Source organism: Varroa jacobsoni, unplaced genomic scaffold (assembly GCF_002532875.2).
Source record: "Varroa jacobsoni isolate VJ856 unplaced genomic scaffold, vjacob_1.0 contig01034, whole genome shotgun sequence".
Lineage (NCBI taxonomy): Eukaryota > Metazoa > Arthropoda > Arachnida > Mesostigmata > Varroidae > Varroa > Varroa jacobsoni.
In genome coordinates this window covers 3945-31601 of record NW_019214571.1, presented here as the reverse complement: position 1 = coordinate 31601, position 27657 = coordinate 3945, and the positions used below count along the sequence as shown (strand labels likewise).

General features: G+C 44.6%; 1 long non-coding RNA gene across 2 annotated transcripts; it reads right to left on the bottom strand.

Moving 5' to 3' along the window:
• Window positions 1–409: 409 nt before the first annotated feature.
• Window positions 410–27392, bottom strand: LOC111271793 (uncharacterized). 2 transcript variants are annotated; one of them, XR_015315468.1, is made up of 6 exons: window positions 27248–27392; window positions 26279–26592; window positions 14539–15204; window positions 8437–8512; window positions 8022–8188; window positions 410–5241 (listed from the first exon to the last, which is right to left on the bottom strand). It is a non-coding gene; the product is annotated as an uncharacterized LOC111271793 (long non-coding RNA). The 2 variants fall into 2 exon arrangements; XR_015315467.1 differs by lacking the exons at window positions 26279–26592; window positions 27248–27392 and adding an exon at window positions 22970–24356.
• Between the last annotated feature and the right edge of the window lie 265 nt (window positions 27393–27657).

Genomic DNA, 27657 nt, shown 5'->3' with positions numbered 1-27657 from the left:
TAACTTCAGCTCAACGCAGAGCTCATTAGCTTTAGTCTTTAGAACAGAGCGAGGAATAAGGAGAAATATGATTAATGTCTTTAACATGAATTGCGTTTAACTAAGTAGTGATGCGTGCAGAGTGTGGTGTTGGCAGAAATTTTCGTGATGTGACATAAACGTTTATGGAAAACTCTTTTTCATTTTCTATGGAGGCCAAGCGAATATCTCCTACGGGCACACAAGTGGTTGCTAGAGAAGATCTTGAAACGCATGCTCATAGCGCTACCAATTACCTACAAGCGAAATTTACATTTACGTATATTCGTATTATCTTTATTATCGTAGAGCTCAATACGCTGTGTCGTGAAGGTCGAAATCATAGAAATAAGAGGGCAGCTAGGGTGGCGTCATTGCCGTCCGGCCCGTATCTATGCTAAGCAATAGCTGATAAAAAATCTTAAGCGTCAAAAGGTAAATCATATATTTCTGCACGAAGCTACTTCTACTGAGTTATGCGACACTGCTGACTGTACGAACGAGCGACAATATCGTTTGGAACGATGTATTGATGTTTGCGTATTTGTAAGACACAGAAAGTGTACGTCTCCGTTACGGCACCGTTTACGTGGAACCGTTTCTCAAAATTGACTGCAACGCGAACTCATTCACTGGAGTTGACACACACATAGACACGCATTTGTCGAAACGCAGTATATACCCGTACATCGACTGACAACGCCATTAAATTTGATCAGATATTCTTTATTATAGACGGGGTTTCTTCTTCGAGTGCGGCCATCAGAAGGCTTCATGTTGCCGTTTCATATTGATCGCCCCGTCACACATCAGAAGAATCTAAAGATATATTCGAGCGAAGATAAATACGACGCCATCTGCGTTAGGGAAACAGTGTTCCTGCGCAGACGTGCCATTACTACCAGTTTAACTTGTTGTCGTCTGTCCCTGATTGTATGAACAATGTCGAAAGTCGTATTTTATATTCCTGATCGTTACTTAGTGTTGTTGTTGTCATGACTCTGATGATGATGACGACGACAATACTATGAAACGGTATAATTATTATTATTATTATTACCGTTTTGTACTTTTCACGAGCCTTCGTTCCGTTCAATGGCTTGATGTCGGGTCAAGATATGGCATTATTAATTTACTCAATTTGTGTGACATAAACCCTAACGTGCTTGGCCGCTCAAACGCAAAGATACGTACGCCATATATATGTATAGGTAGGTAGACGGTCCGGACGAATCGACCGACACTCGATATAGACTAGCGACGGCGACAATAGTAGTCGTTTGAACGGCGGATGTAGAAGAAACGGCACCTCCACCAGCCCCCAACCAGCGAACTATCCATTGGAGGCATGAGTGTTACCCTGTAGACATCTTCGTCGCCGTTTCGTGTTTTTCAGGTACGCTACGAGATAACTTCTTCTGCCAGACTCCGAACGATAACAGCGGAACACATACAGATACGCTTGGAGATAAGATTAGGAATGACCGCTCTTAATGGTCGCGCAAAGAAAGGAAGCGAGAAGGAACGTTTAACGAAAATTAAAAAACAACTTTAATTTGTAATTCATTTATGATCCATCACTATAAGAAGACTCAAAGGTTCCAACGCACGAGTTTCATCCGAATTTGTTTAATAAAAAATCGTTTTCCTTTGCCTCCAGTATATTATAATTAGTAGCTTTTATTATCTAGCGTATTTAGACTGCATTCAAGGATATTTCAATAAACTCACTTTTTCAATGGGGATAATAGAGGCCACTCGATCTACGGCTGGTTAAGTTGAATCCAGGCAATCGTTAGGCACAGAAAAGCGTGCCCTATTGATCAATGTGTTTATTGAAAATCATTCATTGACATATGTTCATCTTTGTCATTCTGTGAATTTTCTTCTAGCACAACTATACCTAAAGGCTCACCGAGCTGAATGTTTACTGGAAAAAAAAGAAAAAAAAACACCTAAACAATCGATGATATTCTAGGGAAAATTATTAATAGACCACGTTGTATTGAGCCGGTCGGGTCATCCGGTAGCGACCGTCTTCTTCCGAGATGATCTAATCGCACTCGAGTCTGATGGATCCCTTTCGCAAGATATTTCGATACTAAATCATAACATAAAATCACACATATTTGATCATGGAGACATCATGGCATGGGTTACGATCTGGTTATCTATCGTTCGTGTACAGTTCTAGCAGATGCCAAGATTGTTTGTCTCTTCAAACCTATAGTGATACATATATATTAGGCTATATTTTTTATTGTTAACGATATTATGTATTCTGCTGATTGAGTTAAAACGTCATCGATTTTTCAAAGACTTTAAATGGTTTACTTAAAGCTAAAGGTCCACGATTTGCTAGAGCTAAGTCAATACTTCAGCCTTAACAACAATCAAGCTCTTTAATATAATATATTTGGCCTTTCCGTCAATTAAGCTGACATTCGAGTGGTTCTTAAAACTCTAATATAACTTAGATGGCCTTTAGAAACATATCAGAAGAAGCTTTTTATAAGGCGCAAGATAACTTCGTATTGATATTCTTATAGCTAAGATGTTAAAAAGGTGGTATGCTCTAGATTTCACCGCAGTTTATCAAAATTGCCAATCGACTGCCTTTCGAGATTTTCTCCCTCTCTTTTCCCTCTCTCTCTCTCCCTCTCTCTCTCTCTCTCAGTCTCTCGCTCACTCAAAGTGAACGGGCCAAAAATGTATTTGGCATATTACGTATAAGCTTTCATAAAGGGAAAAATCGTTAACATCTCACTAGTTATTTTACGTTTTTTACCTTAACGGAAACCATTACGTAATTACAATATACGCTCCCTAGTAACGTCATAACGTTTTCTATTAAGACGGCAGCTGTAGACCTATTGATATCCTACATTGCTAAAGGTGCGTATACGGCGGCATTTTTATGCGCTTTACGACAGCACAGCTCTCATACGATTTACGATTCGATATGTTCAAATGTGTGCTTTATCGAAGTTTATCAGTCTGCCACCGTAAGAAGGCCTCCTGACTTTCCATATTCTATCAGTATAGATCTGCTTGCGACGGAGTATTACACGACTAAATCAGCAATGTTTAAGAGTTTCACATGTATACAATGATTATCATATAAAACATATACAATGCACGATACGCGGACATGAACATCTCATTTAGCTAGGGGAAATCAGTGCACCAGGCAAACGAAGAGGGAACCTAATGGCAAACACACAGAAAATTCAGCGTGAGTAAGGACGAGAGCAAAAAATTATATAGCATCATTGTAATTTTCGACTTATATACAAATAATAAAGGCCTTCGAAGTAGTGGATCTTAAGTCACGGTGCCATCTGGAAGATATTCGAAAGTTCACCCGTCGTCCGCTTTGGCAACGGTGGCCGCAACAAAGGTGAAGAAAAGAAATAGCGGAAAAAACGGTAAGTTTCTTCACTGTTGTTAATTATTATCGCATCAGCGACCAGCACAAATGTCGTCTTTTTTCACAGTCCATTCGGTACAGACCCGCTTCGAGGGCCCCACTATCGTGCGGCCCACAACTTCATCAGACAGAACAACAACAGCAGTAACAACTAGTCAGAGACGAACAGATCAGACATCACACGGCGATCGCTTGCTTCTCCAACTCTTCGTCCTGTGTCATGCTATGAAATTATCAGATGAGATATTGTGTATGTATGTGACCATGCCTGTGCGCTATGGAACACTGAACCACTATTCTATCAAGGCTTTTTAATTTCCGAAACAGGAGAATAAGTTAGAATAATTATTTTTGGACAGTCATTATCTGTAGCACTATTGTTTTTAATAAACTATTATATTAAAATTGTAAATTAGTTAAAAAAGCGCGATTTATTTTTAAAGAAATCAGTGGGGTAGAATTATGTCGGCCTTACTCACCGAGCTTGGGCTTATGTTAATCACCACTTTATTGACATCTCATATCCGTCACTTATGTTTATTAAACTAAAAAGGGATCTTCCAAAGTCGCTTATTAAGATTCTGTAGATTTATCGCATTTCAATAGAACACAAGCACTTAGAATCCCGTCTGCGCTTGGATAGTAAATGTATCAACCACCATCTTTCGGCCCACAGCTTCCCTTCTGGTGAGATATCATTGTATGGAGTTGTTGTCTGCATTACTCTATCTGATGTTGGATGAATTTTCCGAGCGAGAGAGTAGCCCAGTCGTAAAACTATTAAACATAAAAGGTATATAGCTAAGACGTATTCATATATATATAATTAGGAAGATATTAGATAACATTGCGGGGCGTCTAAATCTAGAATATATTACGTGATACTTCCGTAAACGTTGACCTTAAATCCCAAAACTTTCGCTTTTTGAAACGATCAACACGTATCTGGGGATCAGCCTGATCGACATGTGAATGGGACGATGTAGTTCCCATGAGCCAGCGAATCCTTCTTGTGGTAAATATATATATCTGTCCGACCCTATCCATGGGATCTCCTGCTCCTACCATTGTCATACAAGTCGTATTGCTTCGCAGTAAAATACATTCGTCTGGAAACGGGCGAGAAGAGAATCCTCCTTTTTTCTTGGAGAAGGCAGGCCTTGACGAGACGAACATCCAACCCTGCCGCATCAGTCGGGAGACATCAGCGACTCGGTGACAGACAAATTGTAGGATATAAGAAAACGGGTGACTCGGATCACACCAGTACAACACAGGATATTTTCTGCGGTTTCTGCAAAGACCCAGGAGCATTGGTCTGAGATTTACAGATTGGCGTTCAGTGGACATTCGATTGTACACCCGCTTTTATTATAGAAATGCATACACACAGACTGAAGTATAAACCAAATCTTTTAGATTAATTGGTACATAGAACGGCTCCTGGGCATTAAGTATTTGAATTACAATTTTTTACGTCAGCGGTTAGAATCATTTGACAATGCGCGATACACATTAAGTATAGCACTAAAAAGCAGCCTGACAGGGTAATCGTACTGTGCTAAGTCTTTCTATCTTTCCTATCGTAATCCATAATAAAATAGTCGCTCCACCCCATTCAAATATCGCCTAGGTGTTAAACGTCTCTTCTTTTGCAGCCATTAAAAAAGGAATTTTGAAGCTCATTTGTCCTTCGACCCCCCCCCCCCACCCCTCCTGCTTCTGGCGGATCACACGACAAGAAAACACCCAACGTGGCTAGCGACGACAGTACCGCCTACCAGGACGCCGTCCTGGAAAAAAAGACAGAAGGAAAGAAAGCGAGACGCAAATTAGAAAAATAATTAACACAAAATCAAAGCAGGAACTTACTGAAAAAGAAATACAAGAGAGGCCGTTTATGTTGTTGGGTGTGCACGTTACAGTGGTAGTAGCAGATGTTGCAGCGCGGCACATACCAGCAGCATACGGAGGTCGTAGAGCGTTGGCATCTCCGCAGCGTACAAACCGAGTATAAAGAAGTACTTGCCACAACGCAAGGACGATAAGACTATTGAGGTGCCATGAGGACTCTGGGGAAGTATTGGGTGGACGAGGGAGTGAGGTTAGCAGTGGAAGATGGGTTCCTAGGAAAGGTGAACATTTCGAATTCAAGACGATGGCGATGTCGGTCGCCGGACACCAAATACGAAATAAATGAATGACCTCGATAAGAAGGAGCAGGCTGATAGTAGCAGACTGTAGTCATAGATGGATCGTGCCCGACCACCAACCTCAATGGCTACAGACGCTGAGTTCATTCTGAATTTTGTTCGATCATCAGTTACGTTAACTGCAAAGAGAGAGAGCAGTGTCGCATACTATCGTACACTAACAATATACTGTAGATTATGATTGTTGGTAAAGACTGTGGACACAGGTTAATTTTGCCTATGTCGCTTGAAAGCGAGTATCCGCGAAAGCTCTTCATTGCTAGGTTTTGTGCTTGGAGGAAGAACCGTTATATCTATAAAACTATATCTATATAACTAATATATCAAGCAATTAAGGAAGGCAAACTATTTTTTAGGAGCTATTATGCACCGGAAGCATCGACACACGAAGATATATACAGTAAAAAATGATCTAATTAATAGGTCACTGGACAAGCCAAACACTATTCAATATGCTGATGACGGTTCGCTTACCATCCCACCATCTTCATCATACCTTATCCCTACCATCTTAAAAAATGGCGGATATCACCCTTAGAGCTGATCAATCACAATGGCTTTTAAAAAAAGCATAATTATCGCTTTTAAAAATTTAAAAAAAAAACAATATTCTACAATGGTGCTTTTAACGATATTAGCTCAACTGAAGCTTAATGAAAAGATATGCCCATTATCTCTTTTAATTAGCTTCCTTCCAACAAAACTAACCAAACAAAAACAGACATTGGTTAAACCCTAGTAATAGAATCGCAATGCATCAGCTAAATTACGCCTCAACTACAAAGTAAGGTGTATATATATATATATATTCTCGCATTGTGTGGGTATACACCTCTTTAAGTGAAATTTTCTGCCATGACATGATATTAATATCTAGCGGTTCAGTGATCGAAAAGTCAAACGCAGGTCTGATGTACTAAAGTTCCTCTTTTTTCATCGAAACTTGCTCCCAACAGCAGTAAGGTGGACCCCGACCGACAAGACTTCGCTTCCGATCGACTGTGGCCTGTCTCGATAGAGCTAAATATATCCTTAGGCAAACTCCGTTTCAGTCTGACATCGCTGGGACCACAGTTCACACTGCCTAATCGTGTCTCATAAGGTACCTAGCCATCAGTACGGCGGCAGCAACCGAAATAAGTACCGCTGCAGCAGGTGTGCATGTACAACGATTATGCATGGCGAAACAACTGGGCGTCAACTCAATCCAACAGCCCGATATCGTGAGATATTCTAATATATAAAGGCTTCAACTTCTACGCTCGGTACCTACCGTTAAGCATTGTTTCAAACGGTTGGCTCTGCTCCAAACCTGGCTCATCTTAGCTGTTTCTAAGTAGACGCTCCTACATTTAAACATGTAAGCATTGTGTGGGCGTTGCTTTTCCCATAATCGTATACGTTTGTTCGAAGGGAACGAAATAGGATTTGACCTTTCAATTTACCTGTGGCCAAGGTGTTGAGCGTTCAACACCTTGACCACAGGTAAATGGTTTGCATTGATTACAGATTGACCACATGCCAAGCTAAGTTGATGTGTCGAGACAAACGACTGGTCCTTTTTTAACTAGAACATAGTCGACTGGGACGCATTTGTCCTGCCATTTTCGGACTACGATTCCATTTTCCTCACACCAATTGGACAAAATGGAGTAGTTTTGAGAGCTGACTTATAGTGTCTCGTGGGCAAAATCAGACATAGTTAACCTCTTATTTAAGGTTAGGAGAAGATGAAACGTGAAGTTGAAAGCAGACGAGTTTTCTGACTTTAAGCGTTAGCTTATGCAATGGACAATGATCGTATTAACGGTAAAGGTTTCAAAATCTTGGCTGGCCAAATTAGGCGACGCAAACGCTCCACAACAAAGCAACTAAGCAGACGATAGAGGAACGGGAAGAGTGGCTACAGACGCGGTCGGCTAATTGTTTGTAGATTGGCGCTGAGGCCGAATTTAGCAGGCGTTAGCGGGCTAACAGCTAGGACATTACTCCCGAAATTTCATCTGAGGTGGTTTGACCAATGGTCCTTGGACAGGGCCACGATAAAACAGGAGAAGCACATGGTCAAGACAGGAGGGCATACCAGTCGGTGAAGGATCACAAATTCGCTCAACATACGCACATACGAATGTAGCTATTTTCCACATTGCGAGCTTGGCAGCAACAAGTTCTATTGTTCAGCTATCCTTGTGATCGTAGATAGCAGCGTATTGCGGATACTATTCTGTAGATTTTTTAAAAAGTATTTCAACATCACATCATGCGTACTAAACCTGCAAACAGGGAGCAGCATGGTAAACGGGGTTCAATTTTATTACCTATTCAAATTATTTTGAATTTAAGTGAAGTAGCCATAATACCTGGGTACACTGCCTAAATGGGCTTGCCAGATATCGAAGGGTCTTTCCGCGTGCCGCACAAATTGCGTAAGTTAATAAATGGAATATGCGTCTACGTTCCGGCTTGCCATTAAAATTTAACGGCAGACAATCACGTTTCACGAACTAGTGAAAAACTGGAAAGTTCTCTGGAAAGTTAGAAAATTAAATAAATTAAGCGTCGTTTAGGGTAATGATCTAATAAAATGTGCTTATACACAGTCGTCCTAGCGGCATGGTCCGTCTACGTTTGTACCGCTATATGTACTCAGCCCAAGATGTACTTTAGGGATAAATTATTTAGGCATGGCTCTAAGTAACTGAAAAATCGAACGTAGTTATTTGACGTATCTCTAGAGCAAGCATACATGTATTATGTATAGTATTGTCTACATACGTCAGAGTTTTACTTCCGAAGCGGTGTAAGGCTTGTATCCGGTAGTGCACGTAGGTCCTGCCGGTCGAAAATCCGCCTGTAATTAATACATGTTAATTGCATGTATATATAGCATGGAACTACGTAGGGTACGTAATCGTAGGTATAATTTCCTCTGCACCTAAGCTATGGGTTTCCCCCTAGGGTGGCCTGTCGCGAATTGCCATGTCTATGATGCATTTGGTGTCGCATGCAGTGCCGGTAATGCTTGTACATGATACTCGGCACGAACTGGCCGAGGCTACGTAGTAGTAGCTAAGAACTGAGACGGCATCGTAGCATTAGTCGCCAACTGCTGCATCGTTCAAGTGGCAGCGAGCAGCTATTGTACGCGGGGAACATTATCATGGGGGCGGCCACTTCGACAAGAAGAGAAACAGCTCCAAAAAACTCCCTCCTGAAGCCACCGACTTAGCCTCTTCGTGAAGCCTCTTCGTAGGACGGGGACGAAATTTGTGGACGACAGAGTGTGATCATGTGATCACCAACAGGTTGCTCTCTTGTCGGTGATCGTAGTCATCATTACTAGTCCACTTCGACACGAGGCCAACCAGGGAGCAGATTGTCTGAGCAGATCCAAACGTAGAATCAGGTCCCCGCCGTCGGCCGTCGAAGCGTACCTAAGCCTTCGCAGTGTGTCCGACATTAATTGGAATAGTTAGTCGGTCCGGCAACGTATGTCATCCGCAATCTGTGTTCTATTCTCGAGGCTAGCGAAATAGCCTTATGTCTCAGAGAACCGCATACATTTCGTTAGACGCTTTTTGAACGACGCGCTATATATGGATGTATCTGTAAGTTTATGACCACGTATCTCCTTGTCCACACAGAGTGCAAAGCTTCACAGGTCTACACGTGTTCATACGTGATCCTAATAGGTACATCACAAAAGAGACTTAATTTGAGGATTCGTCAAAATGCATCTGTATTTGATTTGGCGGTTATCCGAGTGACGACACTAATATGATCAGCCGATTCAGACTAGCTGGTACAATAATCGGAACTTTTAATGGCTTTGTCTAAACGCACGTTGAACAACAATAGGATTAATTTAACGTTAACGATGTCGGAAAGACAGTACGTCATATTTATAACTGAATTTCTTATAATTATAGCACACATAGCCGTATTTGTTTTCCCATGCGCTTTGAGGATTAGTATACGTTTTAACAAAATGGACCAACATGCATTGTAAACCTCTGCACGCACCGCAGATATCTTGGATACACAGTGGATTACAAGAACAAAATAACGCTAGTAAGTAAATTTAATTAAATCTACCAGTATTATTACCAATCTCGAAATATGCTTGCATTTTTCGAGATTGGTAATAATTTAGGTAATTCAAAATATTCCGCGCGCACTTCTCGGAAAGATGTCTTCAATATATGCTCATGAATGTGAGGCAATATAAAAAGATTATGTATGAAGGCCTATATCTAGTATCACATCATGTAATAGCGAATCTCCTCTCTATCCAGTAGAGCCATCTGTATTGCAATCAACCAATTCAATAATAAACGTTACACACGAATCTATCATTGTGGCACATTGTCTGAGTGCCAAGCAAACCTTTTCAAAATATGGTCCTGATTTATGACCGCATATCTTGCTCAGTATTATGTTATCGTGTTCGATATTCAGGCGCAATTACGGCAAACCATTAGAACATATATATTTCATGCTTCAAAATGTTGTATTTGAATTGCTTTCGGTGGTGGCTGAGGTGGGAGCGACGCTGGTAAAGGGTAAACCGCGAGTTCGATTACTTCTGACTAAAAAGGCATCAACTACGCTGTAGCTACGCACATTGAAAGGCTACGAGGACGCGCGTGTGCACTTCACGGTTTTTTGGTAGGATCGCAAAGAACTTTAGAGCTGGAGGTCGTTTCATACTTTCGGTATTCGAAGGTCGGCCAAGAAGAATGCACCTAAAGTGAGCAGTCGTCTCATCCTTAAGTTAAGGAAAAGTGCACTTGCCATTTAGTAAGTTTAAATTATCTATTAGTCTCTGTACAAACTGTTTCGGAAACAATATCATTTATTATGGTCTTTTTCAGAAGAACTCGCATTCCCATAATCAGCTAGTACAACAGCCAGGCAGCATCAATGGCATTTTGCCCACCCAGTACATCACTGCATAAAAGAAGCCGCAAATTCAAACATCTGCAAGCTGTTACTATTTTTGGCTAATCAATAGACGATGAGTCATCATTAACGTAAGCAAATTGATTCTAGAACAACGCTTTGCGAGCGCTGGATAAACCATTTGTTCAAAATTCTACTTTCCAAATCAACTGTGAGATTAAGCAACAGTTTGTCCATGACGCGAAATGAATGTCTCCAAAAACCCGACATGAGTTCCTCTATCTAGCTCGTTCTTGTAGGGTCATCATTCACGCCCTCTAGCAGCTATCAAAGATACAACGATTAGAAAGGGAAGGGGGAGGGTATTTGTTGACTACTAGTTGAGGGATAGACGGGGATCAAACGGGGCCGGTGGTAGTCGCTTGTCCTACCGGCAGTAGCGGTAGCAGTCGTAGTAGTGGTCACTTGGTTGAACGATTGCGGCGGATGAGTGATGCGGCCCTTTGATGCGGCGTATACATCACCGCCAAGTGGTCACACGCCCTTAATCGCCCTCGTCGTGAGATGCTTAGGGGCGGCTCTCAGCGTCTGACCAAGCGTTGCCGTGCCGTGACGAGACGAGCCTTAGGGGTTCAACGTGGCCGCACGTCGTATCCATTCATCACGGGTCATGCCGCCGCGGCACTCGACGCTACAGCGATGGTTAAAGCAACTGCAGTGGTGTCTTTTGCAGAGACTTCTGCCAGGGTCCCTGATGTTGGCCCTACGTTCAGCTACGTTGCCTCTCTAGTTCTCCTCTTTTACCGGTGCATTCAACTGCGCACGGGACACGACGGTGGACATTCCCCTTTCTCCAACCTCAAGCGTCCTGTCCACTTGCCGGCCGGCGTGGACACATACCCCGTCGTTGTCGTCATGTAGCAGAACAGTCCGGTGACCGAAACTGGGAAAAGGGTGTGACGTGTTGGGGGGGGGGGGTAGGGGGTAGCCAGACCTGCTCAGGGGAAGAGTTCTTTATGGGCCGCGTACAACTGTGCAGAAGAGGTGAACGACAGGGGACAGGAGGTACATAACGCCGTGCCCCTCCTCATGGCTTTCGGCTTTGTGGTGGACGACACACTCATGGATAGACAGGCTGTCTGTCGAATCTCCGCGTGGTGCGATGTTTGCGATGAGCCAGCGTGCCGCTCGCCCAGGCTGCAATGATTTATAGCGACAAGAGTGCTTAACGCAGCAGCAGCAGCAGCCACTGCCACGTCCTCGAGGGCTGCTGCTCCTACCGCCGCCGCCGTCGTCATCGCCGACATCTACGACGAACTGCGGCGATAACAACAACAGTGTACAATAACAGTGACTGCGACAACAACAACAGCATTACGAACCACAATACTAACATGGACGCGATACGGAAATGCTCGGCAGTTGTTCTTTGTAAAGGGGAGAGAGGTAGGGCGAGAGACAGTTGGAGAGTGTAAGGTTGGCTTACCTGACTGGATTGTGGTGGCCGTGAGCTTAAAGCATTTTCGCCGTCTTTCATCTCCGAACTCTTGTCTACTATAATAACGGCCGGGTTCTCAGATGCCAAACCATTCCCACTTCCAGGTGTCGTGGACGACGGTCCTAATCGCCGTCTGGCTACTCAACCTGCATCTCGGCTGTCGAAGAAGGCACTTGAGCCATCGAAAATGTCGACGACACTTAAGCCAACAAAGAACTATTTCGAGGTGGTGCTGGTGGTGATGTTGTCTTGGCGTCTTGCTTCGATGTTTCGGAACATTTCGAAAGCGTCGTCGTTCAACGGATGAGGCACTTGGGAAGGGAAATGGAGCACAGATATGGGACGTCCTCTAGGGAAGCTGCTACGCCGAAGCTAACTGACTCGAATGCTGTCGACTCAAGACAATGCTTTCCCCCCGTTCCCCCTTTCTTGTGAGATAGCATTAATAGGGAAAGACTGTACACTAGACTCTCTGTTCTCACCTGCCCTTTTGAGCCAGCTGACCCCCCTCAAAACGCTCCGAAGGCGACAAGCTGACCAAAGCGTTGCTCTAAAGAAACCACGCTGCTGCTTTCGCTATGGCCTGTACTCTGTGTAAATGCGTACGGATGTGTCTTTCCGCATGTATGCCATGATGCTTTGTATGCCGGTGTATCTGTGTCTGTCTCGATCTGTGTGTGTATGTGTGTGGCATAGTGTAGGTCGAGAATGTTAATCGTGCTCGAGCGTGCCGCGACCCAATTAAGAACAACACAAGACAAACCTCTTCTATACTTCGTTGCTCCGCTACTGCCCCCTACTATTTGCCCCCCGTGTTCCCCTATCTTCCTGACTATTGCTACTCCTACCTGATTCTATTCGAACAGAAGAGAAAGACCTTCCCCTCCGGAGACAAGAAGCGCCTGAGCTGATTGTATGCACTCTGGGGCTTGAGGCCGAAGAGCCTTCAGCGTCCGTAATGAGTGCAAAAGAGAAGGTTAGGTGGTGTTTCTCTGTCTAGCGCTCTCGTTCAGTCTCTCGAACTCCTGCTTAACGGGCACAGGAGGCCAACGAGTGCGGGGCAGCCGAAAAAGACGACATGACAGGGATATAACTATAGTGGAGTACTTGAGCAGGAGGACGTGGCGGCAGCGCTGGCGTCGGCGGGCGACGCGAGGCGAAGTTATTATTTTTGATGATGATTCCGCGTGAGCAAAACCAATACATCAGCTAGCTCTCTCGGCTAGATCCGAATCGCTAGCTAGCAGCTCAGTCTTTACAAGCGGCCCTTGTCGACATGAAGACGACGAGGCAGCCGAGCGATGAACGAACTCGACGGGATCTGAGTTCTGGTCGGCCACTCTACTAATGTATGTCATAACGACAAGAGGACCACCACTAATGAGGACTGCGGGCGCTGTGGACCCAACCTGCGTTAACGCCCCCAAATTGGTTACGCATGGCGCCGAGAAAGAATGCAGCGCCACGACTAAGAGCTTGTGTTTGTACAGTTCCCTGTAGCTGCTATATAGTTAGCTGGTGTTTTATTTCAAATCGGGCTTGGCGATTGACAATGAATCGTTCCGTATATCTAGAGAGTCAATTGATCAGTTCGTGTTTCCAGGGGTCTGTATTGTAAAGACGTCCCTGATGAGTGGATGGGCTAGTTCTAATGTTGTTGCTTATGCTATCTACTATCCACTAGTGAAAGTGCTATATCTGGTTTGACGAATTTGGTTTCTATTGTTTGAACGTATCTCTATAGTAACAAAAATGTACATTATCTACGGTCCATTTTTCTTACAAGCTTCTTCTGCAAACCAATGCAATTGAAGCCCCACAAAAAATTGACGTTTTGCAATTTCTTCTTTATTATAGTTTATTACGAATAATTCTACTACCTAGATATGAGTCATCGACTTTCCAAAGGTCAGTTCCACTCCGATTTGCGGTATATATGCCGAAAGTTTTGTGCTGCACGGGGTAGCAGAACAAAGCACGTGCGTGCATATACTACGTCGATCCCGTAACCGAGTTCAACGAATAGCACGAAAAATTATCAGTAAAACTACTTGTATTCAAACTTTGATATTCCTGAAAGCAAAAATGATTGTTCATGCTATCACGATAAACTTAAATCCCAGAAATATATGTATGGTACAGCAGGTATCATCCTGGATACCGTCGGTGCGATTTGCGTGGAACCGTAACACGCGTCGAGTCGTTATGAAATGGATAAGAGAAAGCGTTGCAAGGAATATTATTTATTTTTATTAGTGCGGATAGAGCTGCCTGCTGCAATTGTACAAAAGTAATGCGGAGCAGTAGCTTATTTCGGGATAGAGTGTCCTGCACTTACGCGACTCGACTCGTGTGGGGTCCGCTGCATTGGATCGAGGAAATGAGAGAATTAGAAAGCGAAATAGCGAGAGGGTAAAATACTGCCTGCGTGTCCTAGAAAGGATATTGTACGCTCAGATAGCATGCTATACGCGTACCAATCGTGGACGACGGCCGTCGAGAGGGTCCAATCGAAGGGAGGCAAATTATTCCGAGATACACTTAAATCCATTAGCATTAATGGCGCCGCTAGCAACAGCGGACCCCTAGCCTGCCGCATCACAATCAGGAACTATGCGATCTCGCACGATAACGACGACAGAAGCTGCAGCGGTATGCTTGAGTTACAACACGCTCATGAAGTAAGCCAGGTAGCATTAGTTGTCTTTTGCTCTTTTGGCCCGCGATGTTTTTCTTTTCAGTCGCGCGTCGCCCGCACCGCCTTTTTTCTTTTCCTTCGTTTTCTCAGTCCTTGCTGTCCCTCTTGATCTCGCTCGCCATATTTGCAGCTATCTCATTCACAATCGTTTGCCCCATACCTTACGCGCCCCCATCTTTCCTCTCCGGTTCTCCTTCTTTTCCTGCTTCTCCAGCTCGCATATTCCTTTTCCTTGCTGTTGCTCTTTTTACCGCTACCGCTGCTGCTACTACAACTACAACATTGTCTTTTGTTTTTGTCTCGTCCTTCACAGCAGTCGTCGATTCGAAAGCATCTCGGTTCTCCCTTTTGTTTCGCTTTGTCTCAGTTTTATCCCTCTCTTGTCTGTCGCATACCGGGCAACAACCGATCGCGTCCATATTGATACAGGTAGTTCAGAGACTGCCTGTCGAAGGAGAACGAAAGGAAGATCGGACAAAACGGGACTCAGTAAAAGCATGAAAAAGGAGAGAGACGAGAATGAGAAGTTCATAATCATCGCACATCTAATAGCATGAAACAGGAAAAAATTTCATTGAGCTCAGACGAGTCAGAAACGAGTGCATTCAATCGAAAGTTTTATTTTTTTTTTTCAAGATTTTATTATCGTATCTAAATCATTATTGGAAAAGAAGTACGAAAAAGAAACATAATAAAAGTGAAATACAGTCCACCTACAAAAAGACGAGCTTACAAGAAGAATAATCATATGTTCGTAAGCTTAGTCATTTTGAAAAAGTCGCATTTTGAAAACCGCCCACCCATAACAGCAGCAGCAGCAATGACATGCAGTCCCTTGTTCTATTGGGTTCATATGGTCTCCTCACCCTCCACTAGAATCTGTCTTAATGTCTATAGAGTGGGCCTAAGGTCGACATTGTTGGTGAACATGTGTATGTCATCATATGGGTAATGGAAAGCCACCGGGGGCTCGCGGCCCGTCTACCGCTTTGCGTCGTGTATTACGTCGTGCCGTTTAGCATCCCCTAACCCTAGCGTAGACAAACGAACCGGATGGCGCAGCGAAAGCGGACAGACTGTCAGAGAAACATCAAACTGTAGTCAGCCGAGACGGGTGAGATTAGGACAGGGCATACATTTGTTGGGTAGCCCTTGGTCTATACATGATTAAAAAGCGTGAAACAAGAAGAAACAGCGGACCAGATGCGTTGACGTGCATTACCTAAACCATGGCTTTTCTCACTGTAACGTTACAAGCTAAAGTCATCATTCACACCTTCTTCCTCCCTGGCTGATGTCCCTCCTTCATTGCGACGGCGCACATTCTCTGTGTATCTGTGCAAATATGGACATGTTTGACCATGTGTACGTTTCGCGTTTGTGTGAGCCATGATACTTGAAGGGGGATCCAAAAAGGAGGGGCACAGTTTGTCGTCATCGGCAAGTTTGGTGCTGCTCCGTTCGTTGAGACACATGAATTTATCGTGCTGCCTAGAAGGGAGAATAAGTATAGGTACGTGTGTGCATATATAGGATAGCCTTTTGGTACATAGGCGGATCCAGCATGAGGTAGCACCTATCATAGATAAATCAAGCGGCTTATTGCAGGTGGTAGACAAGGAGGACCACGCACCGTCAGTGATGGAGGGAAGACGGTGTCTAGGGGGTTAACAGACTGACATTACGGGATCTCGCGGAGCGGACAAGAATGAGAAAACCCAGAGGAGAAATAGACGCGGTATTATAGGATTATCGTCAGCAATTATTCAGATACGGACCGCTGCCATTTTATAACAGGTGAATAAGTTTGAGTGACCGTGTGAAGCAGACTGGAAATAGTGTTTAGGTAGACAATTTAGCTGAACAGTAAAGCAAGCAAAATGGTAGCCTTGTTTTGATTAATCGTATCATAATTTCGCGAACGGTCGTTCTCATGGCGGCTGTTAATATAATCATGGTTTGTATATGACAATACGTACATGACGTGCAATACATAAAAGGCGGAGTCACCCATTATAGTGTTGTTGGCTGTGGCTGTTACAATGGTGGGGTCTGTTTGAAATTGAGGTCGGTGAGCGTACTTCGCTGTTAACACACACTCGAAAAATTAATACCATTAACAACACCACTGGCAGTACTTCGGCACACACGTGTAATATCAGGTAACATCAATGGGCCATATTGCCATAGACGATGGATAAAAGAGCGTGAGCATTTTTTTTCTATATCCACCTGCTATATAATAAACAATTGCCGATCGCGTAAATCTAATTAATTAGTTAAACTTTTGATTTTATAGATAGATAGATAGATAGATAGATGGATTTTATAGATACAAATGTATTCTAATACATATGCATATGGATATTATGAAGTTGTATATTTTAATACAACTAGGCGTAAGCTAGCTAATGTGTTGGTGAGCTTCGCTTTGCTCAAATCAAAAGGTCTAACCTCGACAACCGTCTATGCTAAATGTTTAATTGGAGGCATTTGTCAGAGACTGTCTTTTACGGTGCAGAGGAATGATTTTCAAAAACATACATGTGACGCAAATTCAAATTTATAGTAGTTCGACAGCGTGAAATGTGGTCAGTCTGCCTCTGATAATCTTGACCTTTGTTTCTTTCAAGCTTAAGCTCTACAATAAAGTTACTATCGTAACACTTTCCGTAACAAACGTTTCCTTTTCTGGTAGGCGTCGAGGTAAAAATCAATGCTTTTTCATCCCTCTTCATAGTTTTTCTTTAAAGGGCGTTTACTGAGGGCCTTTTGCAAGTGCGAAATTAATGAGTAAATACACCTGGGACCGAATGATACATAGACACCCAGCGTAGTGTCGGACCGAACTCCGGCGACTGGATTTGATTCTACCGAGATTAATACCGATTAACGCACGTTCTACCTTAAGTTTCACTCTCTGCCAGCCTAGCGCCTTTTTTTAAATAGTACTGCGGAGTAATAGAAGAAATGGTAGGTTGTTACGGATCAATTGGTCATCTCCGGGGCCTAGTTCGCTCAGCATTATGGATCCATAACTTATTAATGTTTTACCGTTGTTTACAGAACTAACTCACAACAAAGATTTTAGAATTGAACATGCAATTCTCGTTGTCTATTTTGAAAAATGCAACGAATGTATCTGGGTCGCATGGAACTGGCAAAATAAACGAAGTCTCATCAAGAAGCGCACATGCCCCTTCAGCCGTTTGTGCTTGCCCTCGCAAATGGCTGCCCGTCCTCATCCCATTGGTCAGAGGGAGAGTTGCACATCGACACCTTTATAGCGAAGCGAATGAAGCTTACGAGGCTCTTCTTTGCCTCTAGACAAAGGCGGAATACCACGAAACGTTTCTGAGCCGAGTAGTAGAGCGGCTAGCTAGGAATTCCGTCCAACCGGTCGGCAGCGATGCCACCGTGGGCGCAGATGGAAAAGTGTGATTTTCTATGCCATTGGGGCCACTTAGGAGCACCGGAGGCGAGCGGCTGGGCGACTGAAACGTTACGCATGCGAACGCGATGCAAAGCTCAAGTAAGGCAACTGGAAGGGACAAACGAGAAGCAGGTACCGCCAGGCCTAGCGGGATAGCAAAGGAGGTTAGGGGAATAGTGGTTCTTGAGGGCCATGAAGTCTGTGAGCCTGTTTAAGCTGAGAGAGCCGCTGCTGCTGCCCGTTATCCTGTTGGAAGCAGAAACGGCCAAGGCTGGACGCAACGTGAGAGTGGCTAGAGAAACAGAAGAAGGGGGTAACAGTGAATGAGCCAGCGGAACTGGCGTAGGGGCGTTTGAGAGGTGGGTCCCTCGCGTGGAACTACAGGCGGGTGAAAAAGGGGCGGTGGCGGTAACTGGGGCTCGGTGAACACTATGTTCGGGCAGAAGGGGAATCGGGACGCACAGGGGAGCACTCAAATGGCAGATATGAGCTGTTTGCTACTAAAAACCGTTGGCCATGCGTGAAATGCAGTTAAATTTTTTGAGCTCCTGCGTCGAGTAGCGGCGCAAAGTGGCGATGGTGTGGCCGTATGCTACCACTACTGTTGCTGCTGCTGCTGCTGCTAGCTGTACGAAAAGATGACTTGGGAACTGGGAACCGAACGCGCAGTTTGTCGCTTTGGTCGCCACCGTGGCCGTAGTCTCAGAGGCGAAATATATCAACGCGGACACTCTGGACATGCAACGGAAGCGGCGGGAATGACAGTAGTGATATTGGCTCACTAAGCGAACCACGGTTGGTGGGTATCCGAAAGGGGATGGACGAAATGCTCGACGCCACTATGCTTGCGGGGGAAACCAGAACGGGCCTGCTGGGGGCAGAGACACGGAACAACGTGGCTGTGAGAGGCTGTAAGGAAGATGGCAGCGGCGACGACAACAAAAAGGGCAGAGCTCATTCAAACTTGCAGCGGCCTGTCGTCATTCGGTCCTCCGCTCTTCGCCGTCTAAGGCCCTGAGGGACGCCTCTACTAGCTGATACCGGTGTAGATACACATGCGCATGTATATGCTCACGCATGCTTACTCACATACTCACACGTGTACACACACAGGGTATACATATATACATTCAAGAGGAGTATGAGACAAAGTCGGCGCTGCTCATGCTTCTATATGTGCACTGTATAAGCGACGATATCCGCAGCATAGGACCATTCGGCGGGGCAACTAACCGAGCGGCCCAGCTGGTAGCATAAGATGCAAATGCTTATTAACTACTGCATAGCACTATGTACATATAAGCAAGCTTCATCTGCCAATCTCTGGCGGGAGTCGACTTCGGCGTCCGCCAGTACAGCGGAGCTACAAATGGTCATTCACTCGCCCGCACTCCCGTTTAGCCGGCAGCGTATCTGCGATTATACGGAGACAAATAAAATTAAACCTTATGTCCGTCCGAAATCGACCGAGACGACAAAAGTGCCACTTGCGCCAAAATTGACTACGTAACCCAGCAACTGCCTTGCTGCTTGTCTACTCAGTCCGTAGGTCGGACAGTTGGTTGGCAGAGAGACAGGAAAAGGGCCTGTGTGGCAACACGCGAAGGCTTTAGCCTTAACAGTAGTCACGGCCATCGGTGTCTCGTAGCTGCTGCTGCTGTTGTTGTTGTTGTCGCCGCTTGTCCCTCGATGTCATGGGCCATCGCCGAGAGGGCAACTTTAAATTTGAGTTTTGTTAGTCCTCACTGCACAGGCCAGAGGGCTTCGAGTGGGTGACAACGCTAAGGAATAGAGAAGAAACGCTTCAGAGGAAAGTCTAGCAGGATATAAGTATGTTCGCGCCTCCAAAATGGAAAAGGCACGGCAGAAGATAGCAAACTCTCTGAAATGCTCCCACTTCCCATTTCGCCGGGCTCGACTTTGCCATTTCCAAACCCTGTAGTCATCGTTGTCGTCGTTGTAGCAGCAGGAAAAAGAGATATGACCGGGGTACTGCGACATATCTTGTTGGTTTGCTTCTTTCTACTCAGAGCAAATCTCGAGGTTGTTCGTTGTGAACCGTTTGATAGCTAGGGAACCGCTTGAAAACGTTTGTGATACGTTGAAGCAATACAAGGAAGCTGTTGGCCGCTGTTGCTACAAAAGATGAATATTTCGAATGGTCGCTGGTGGCGCGTCGGTCCAATCATGGCGGCACTCAGAGTCGGCGGGATCGTTGGTCGGAAGTCGCGTTCTGAGCGGCGGGCAGACGGCCACTCCAGCAGTCGAGCAGCACGAATTAAAGGAAGCCTCTCGCTTTTCCCTTCGAGTCTAACTGAGAGATCTTACTATTTCTTCGTTCATGGTCGAAGAGAGATCTGTGTACCGCCGCGGGCAAGTGCCCGAGCGGAAAACAGACCAAGACACGAATACGACGAGCATAGGACGTCTCGCACTGTTGCAAGGATTCAAACCAGATACCAAGATAGAAGTGGAACAGAGCGGAAAGAAACTAGCGACTGAGCTTGTGCTCCGCCGCTTTTACCTGCCATATCTCACTGTATAGTCGCCTGGTGCTAAGAAGATGAAAACGACCGAGTAAAAGAAAAATAGAAGGATCGACGTAAATCGAGTCAACGAAAGACAGACAATTCGAACTCCCGCCGCTCTTCAACGACAACCGCAAGCGGCTACAAAAGGCACATAAACGACGTACATCGTAGCAAGCAGTTACGTGATAAAACATCAAAATTAGATACATTTCGCTGATATAACCACCCTAGGAGATAGACACGATAACTCAAATGATATTCCCACCTATGCTAAATCTGTGGCATTCTTGGACCCGGTTGAAGTAAGGAAATGTTTTGCTTGGGTCGGGTCGAGTTTGGGTGCGAAAGCCGTGCTATGTTGCCTAGCAATTTGACCGATAATGAAAACGAGACATCAAAGTGGTAAATACTCTAAACAAGATCAACAGTGAAAGATCGACTGTTTTTAATTGTATTTGTAAATCGAATTTCCCAACGTCTATCTCCAACAATGTTTTTTTCTCACTCATGAAAAACTGCAACTAAGTCCCACCATACATGTTTGTACAAATCCATAAGATAATTTATAGGGAAAAAAAGCCGATCCTCGACTAGCTGCCCACTAGTGACTTTAAGGATTTTGCCAGCGTTCAGATCTTATCCTTTCGTAGTAGATTCGGAGATTGCTACAGGTTGGCGAAAAAGTCGATAAGCGTATGGCGGTGGGGCGGTTTGCTGCAAAGCTTTATTTGCGCACTTTTGTAACACACGCTCTTTTTCTTCATCCTTCACTTGTTCCCTCTCTGTTTCACTACAAACGTATCTGTGTAGAAAATCAGAGTAGTGTTTAGGGTTCCTTCGGTGAGCTCCGTTTATGCGCTGATCTGAAATTTCATCGAGCTGCCAGTTCGTCGACGCGAGGACCGCACAGCTCTCTCTTGTTATCAGCGCCAGTGACGTATACTGTTAATTGCCGGCGGGCTTCAGCTAGCACCTTTGTGCCGCCCATCGCATTTCGCACGCAGGCACATATAGACTCGTACATCCATCCCCATATACAAGCGTGTGCCTATGCTGTATCTGGCGAATAGTGTGTTAGGTGGTCGGGGTCATCCTATCGCGGCCTATAAATTCTCACTCGCTGAACTTTGAAACAGCAGCGTACGTTGGTACCACTATCATCGCCGTCGTCGTTGCCGCTGGCTAAAGGGTACTGGCTGTGTTGTCCACTGTACTCGGGTAGCTGTGATTACGGACGCTGATATCTGAAGAGATATAGCCCAATTATTCAGAGGATAAATGACGCGCATTAGACCGGTAGTCTACCGGTCTAATTTTTAACCAGAGAGCGAGTTAGTTGGCGGATGGGGTTTTCGTTCCCCGCATTTACAATGTCAGTCGTTGCTGTCTGTTGCCGCTCTATTCTACCGCAGCTCTATTAAATTATTACATTGGTTCAGTCACAGATTATCGTCGGGTTTGCAACTACAACTGCAGGTGGTTTGTGGCCTTAAATAGTCGGGCATGAACTGTAACTGCTTGGTTAGAAGTTCTGCTTGTGAATTGATGACTGACCATTTTTCTCAGGATAAAAATTATTTCTGGAAGAAGTGTTATAGGTTTGTTTTAAAATTCGACATTTTTTTTTACTGTTTATTTAGTTTCAAAGCTAGATCTACTCGTATTGGTCAGTTTGATCGCTTTTACCAGAATAGGAACTGCTGAGTAAGAAATTTCGGTAGGTTAAACGTTAAATTAACCAAGATATTAGATGGAATATTGCATGAAACAACTAGGGATCAGACACGATGTCCTGAAATCACTTGAACCTGTCCTTGTCCTGAAACGTAACTCTTTAGCGATGATGCTAACTGTTCTTAAATCAATTCAGTAATTTTGATGCTTTCGCCTGTTATCAAAATGAAGTACTGTAAAACGCCATATATTTCTTCGGTAACATTTGCAACCAGCGATGTGTGTCTGTTGTATTGTCGTATGCTGATGTTGAAGCTCTGCTGTAACTGTTTGTTCTCGAAGATAGTTTTCCATATCCGGCTAACGAAAACTAAAAATATTGGGAACACATATAATTGTCCGACATTGAATAAATTAGAAAATAGTTCTATTTGTACCATATACACGTATATGCGAAAGTACGTACTTTCGCATATACGTAAAGCTTAGCTCGACTCGGGCGCATGAAACACTTGTTGGTAGAATCTGTCTTGAACGATCTAGCGTATGAATAGTGCTTAGTTTATACGCACCACTTCAGCCATATGCGAGTACCAGCACTATACAAGTGAAACTATTGCTGTGTAGCGAGGGAACGAAGACGGCAGGTCAACAACTCCTGCTCGCACGCACATCCTATCTTGGTCGAGCGATGTGGTCGCGGGAGTCTATCGTTGCCGGCACCCGCCACTCTTGGGGGCGACGTGATAGCTTCAAAAACAGGCGAAAGTGACACCGTCGGCCGATACAGAAAGCGGACGACAACTTCTTGCTAGTCGGACGCATGCAGCCATCTATTCCCTCGGCGTAACCAATACTGGATCTGGTAGGGAAAAGACAGGAAAGCAGCAAGAGACGGAAAACAAAAGTCGCAACTTCGGGGATAGCGAAAAACAAGAAGACCATTGTTTGCCAAGTACAGTCTTCCCTGTCCCGTTACTGCTGGCCACTTCACAGACACACTCATAGACTTGCATAGAACGCGCACACTGTGACAGCTTTAGGGAAGCGAAGCTGCTTCAGTCTTCCATCACTGGCGGCGGCGTCGTCGTCGTCGTCGGCGACTGTCGTCTGCTTCAGCCCAACGTCCCTCCAACCTTTTACGGCCCCTTGGCCCTCATCCCCCTATCCTACCTTACACTGGGCCCATGTATACTCTATTCCACAATGTTGGGAGACCTTCACTGCCTTCGAACGGCGTCTCCAAGCTTTGCCCCACTTCTATTTCTCGCTCTTTTTCTCTTCTTGTCTACTACTCCAGCTCACGCCAGTAGTACGACCCTGCTGCTGCCACTGCCGTCGGCGCTGTCACAGCTCGCCGGTCCACCGAGCGATCCCAAGCGCAAACACCCGATAGGCGACAATTTATGTTACTCCGAGTGGCGGTAACGACTTGCGGAGGCAAGGCGAATAGAAGAGGAGCTACGAGAGCGACCAGCGTCGCACGGCGGTGGCGACAGGCGCTCGTACCGCAGAGTAGCGACACGAGGCCACCACTGTTCTGTGTAGGCCAAAAAGTGTAGCAAGCGGCGCGGTGAGACATGCGAGTTTCGGGCACGCTCACAACGACTTGTTGGGCTCTTGCTCTCAGTTACTCATTAAAACTTCGCCTAAAAACGATCAACTGCACAGGCTAACCTAGACGATTGCAGTGACCGGTCTACCTTGTCTGCGCGTGCTGCTTACAATATACCACAGCAGGAAAGGCCTACACGAAAGATGCCAATAGTTGCAGCAGAAGCGACGCTGCTTGTAACCGCAACAACAGCAGTTAAGAACAGACTTCAGGCCAGTAGCGGCAAAATGGGACCAATAGGCTGCAAGCAGTGAACGGCAAACTCAACGCTTGATGTGTCCGCAAAGCGCGGCCTGCGCACAACTGGCCCAAACAAGTACAGACCGAAGCGAAGCTTCTTATATACCGACTAATGAATTAAGCTACCATTGTTCGCACAACGGCAAGCGAGCTGCCGCGAACGACGCCGCGGCCCGGGAGTAAGCATCAGAATGAATAGCAGCTTCGGAAACATATGTGCACAGAAGGCACAAGCGACGGCAAACAGCGGAACGACGGAAAGGGAACTCAGACGGGATGGTCTTTTGGTCAGTGGGAAATGACGAATCTTTCGCACTGTACGACGGCCATCTCACAATCAAGCGTCCCGCATCTCATAAATACTGTGTGAGGCGAGCGGCGGTCTAGGAAAACAAAATTATATACCTCACAACTACCATCTAAGCACAACGACGTTTTTCCTCGCTCACGCGTGGAACACACAGCAGGCGGCTGGCGTTAGGATTGTCGGCACTGCGGAAAGTTTTACTTGCAGTCAGTATGCGTACGTCGATGAGACCATATTTAGCCGATGCCGTTACGCTGTACAGGCATCGGATCGAATCTTATTCGAGGGGTCCGGTGGCTATTTTTTGCTTCTTGTATACGATAAACTTATTCAGCATGAAACCTGATTGGTTCACTGTGGTAATTGTATGCGCAGCTTATGAAAGCTGTTCGTACCACTTGACCATTGTGGTAAAGATCATTCATGGTCAGACAGATTTCAGAGAAGAGCCAAGCCAGATTGGTACGGGTACGCTTCCGTTGCGGAAAATTTGGGATTATTTTATAAAGATCGAACATGTTTTGTTAGCATTGTAAGGTGCTGCATAATTATTTTAAACTCTATAGAACTGGACGAATCTGATATTACTTTAGTATAATAATGCTAGGTACATTCTAGTGCGAGCAGTTGATCCCGTATTCGACTTAACCTCCTACCGAACCTCGAACACGTTACCTAGGATACATACATTAGAGTTTTCTTCAACTGCAGACGTTTGGAGACGGATGTATTTATTGTTTAGATACAACGATTAGCGAAGATCGACGACGATTAGTCTGTCATCGTTATCCGTCTGTACTCCAGATTAGAATAACTTCGATTTTATTAAACGGTCGATACTATAGAAAGATCATGAAAGAAGTGTCGTATGTGTTACCGCGTGATATTTTATATACAGTGAAATGAGAAATTATTCAAAGAAAAAAAACATTGTTAATATCAAAAATAAAAGAACAACGTATATACAAAATTTTCTTAAAAACGTTAGTACATTCTCAATGATTGCGCAAGTCTACGGCGAAATATTTCATTAAGGTTGCTTCCGCTCTCAAGAATACATACTCGTATCGTCACATTTATAAGAAAGCTAAGGCTAAAGTGAGACAATTTAAAGCTACCGCTTCTCAAGGACGTAATATGAAAATCCGCAAGCGCCTTAAGCATATATTCGATTTTTGCGTTATTTTCTGTTGATTTTTATTTTCAAATAAAAATCGCTATTTGAGTGTGTGTTCGCAGTATAAGAAATGAAAATGAATAGTAAAAAAAGACTGCTTTTCTAATGATCGAACTTTGGCTTACTTTTCATATATCTTCACATCTTTTTAGCATCATCTGTGCGTTCAATGTCAGAGAAATTATCGCAGAACGTACCTGAAAATCGAAAGGACCTATGGAGAATGTTGGCAATAAAGGAGCTGCCCAAGGATAGTGTTTATTCATGCTTAGCGTAGAGCTTCCTCTGACAGGGATATCACGGTTGGATTTTTACTTTCAGCGGTGCCCCTAGATAGTACGAGTTGGCTAGATGTAGCAGCTTTCAGACGTGGTAGGTAAAGCGAAAGGCAAGATACGAATTGTAGTCGTCTTATGAATGCAGACACCCGCGTGAATTCAAACGATAGGGCATGATATTTTCGCCGAACTTCTCTCGAAAATTTGCGATTTTTTAGTTACGAATATACTCAATAAGCGAGAATTTGGGAACAGTGAACTCACGATTCGTTTCCCTGTATACAGGAAATTGAGTGATATCGAATCCGCCGAAGTCCGTTCGAAGCCACAACGACGACGACGACTCAATAAACTCTGCATCTACGAACGGATATCTGAAGACGTTTCCTAGCTAGCGTACCGCAAATATTCTTTGAGAAGCATACAACTATATCGAAGCTACGAAGGTGGCACCATTATTCACAGGTGGAGGATAGTTGCAGATATCATGGGTTGAAGTGTCAAGCGAGCGAGCGAGCGAGCGTGAATCTAGACAGGCCCAACTCAGGACTAATAGCAGGGAGGCCATCACCTGTAAGCTACAACAGCAAACGTACAGGACTTTCTATGGGTGATTTTTGCCAAGGACCTACAACACACGATGGAAAATGGAACTCAGTGGCGGAATTTGCGAGAGAGGTGTCGGCGCTTGTATCCAGCGTCAAGTTCACGTGGAACACGATTACGTACGAGCTTAATTACTACCTGGATGGTGAGATTCGGGTCGCGATTGCCTGGTCCTAGAAATATTGCTTTTGCCAGTTTGTGTAAAGCAGCCCTGAAGACCTGGATAGGACAAAATTTTATTCTGCTTGACTATTTCCAAGACGGTGCGTCATGTGGAAATACTTCGTTCGAAAATTTTGCATTTATATGTAGGCTATTTACGTATATTACGATGTCACGTATAAATGTGTTTGCGGAAACGATAATGACACATGAATTAAAACTCCAGAAGCACTATTTGACTGCTTTTTTTTCAGTTACGCATTGGCAACGTTCATGGATCCCGCTAGCCTGCTATTAATGAAATATAATTAGTTGAGTCGGAGTGTTTAGTCAACGCTCGTTAGATCATATACGCCATGGCACAAAAACAGATGACGAAACTATATCATGACCTCTGTATATGATATGCTGGTATGCACTAGCAAAATCTATCAGCGCACTATGACCTGCCATGTTGCCTATTACCTGCAAAGCTTCTGTCTAATTCTGTTCTGCATCGTCATCTCACAGCAACGGTGGCACTTTAGCTCTTATTCATTGAAGGCTTTTCGTTTGCCAACGGACGCGAAGCTTTGATAGCTCTGGCATCGGCTTGGCCATACCTTTCCCTCACCTCTCTCATTCCCCCTTTCCTCGATTCTTCTTCTTCTTCCTATTTTATCTGTTGGGTGAGGGTCTAAGCCTATGTACGTCTCTACGTATAGATATCTGCAAGAGTGGTAAGCGAACACTTATAGGTGTGAGGTGCCATTTGAGCGCACTGCTTTTCGCTTTCCTCGCAACATGCGCCACGCGCCATTCCGCTCAACGTTGGATACAAAGACTACTAAAGCAGTAGCCGCGGGGACCTCATGGGCAACGAAATTGGGACGAAT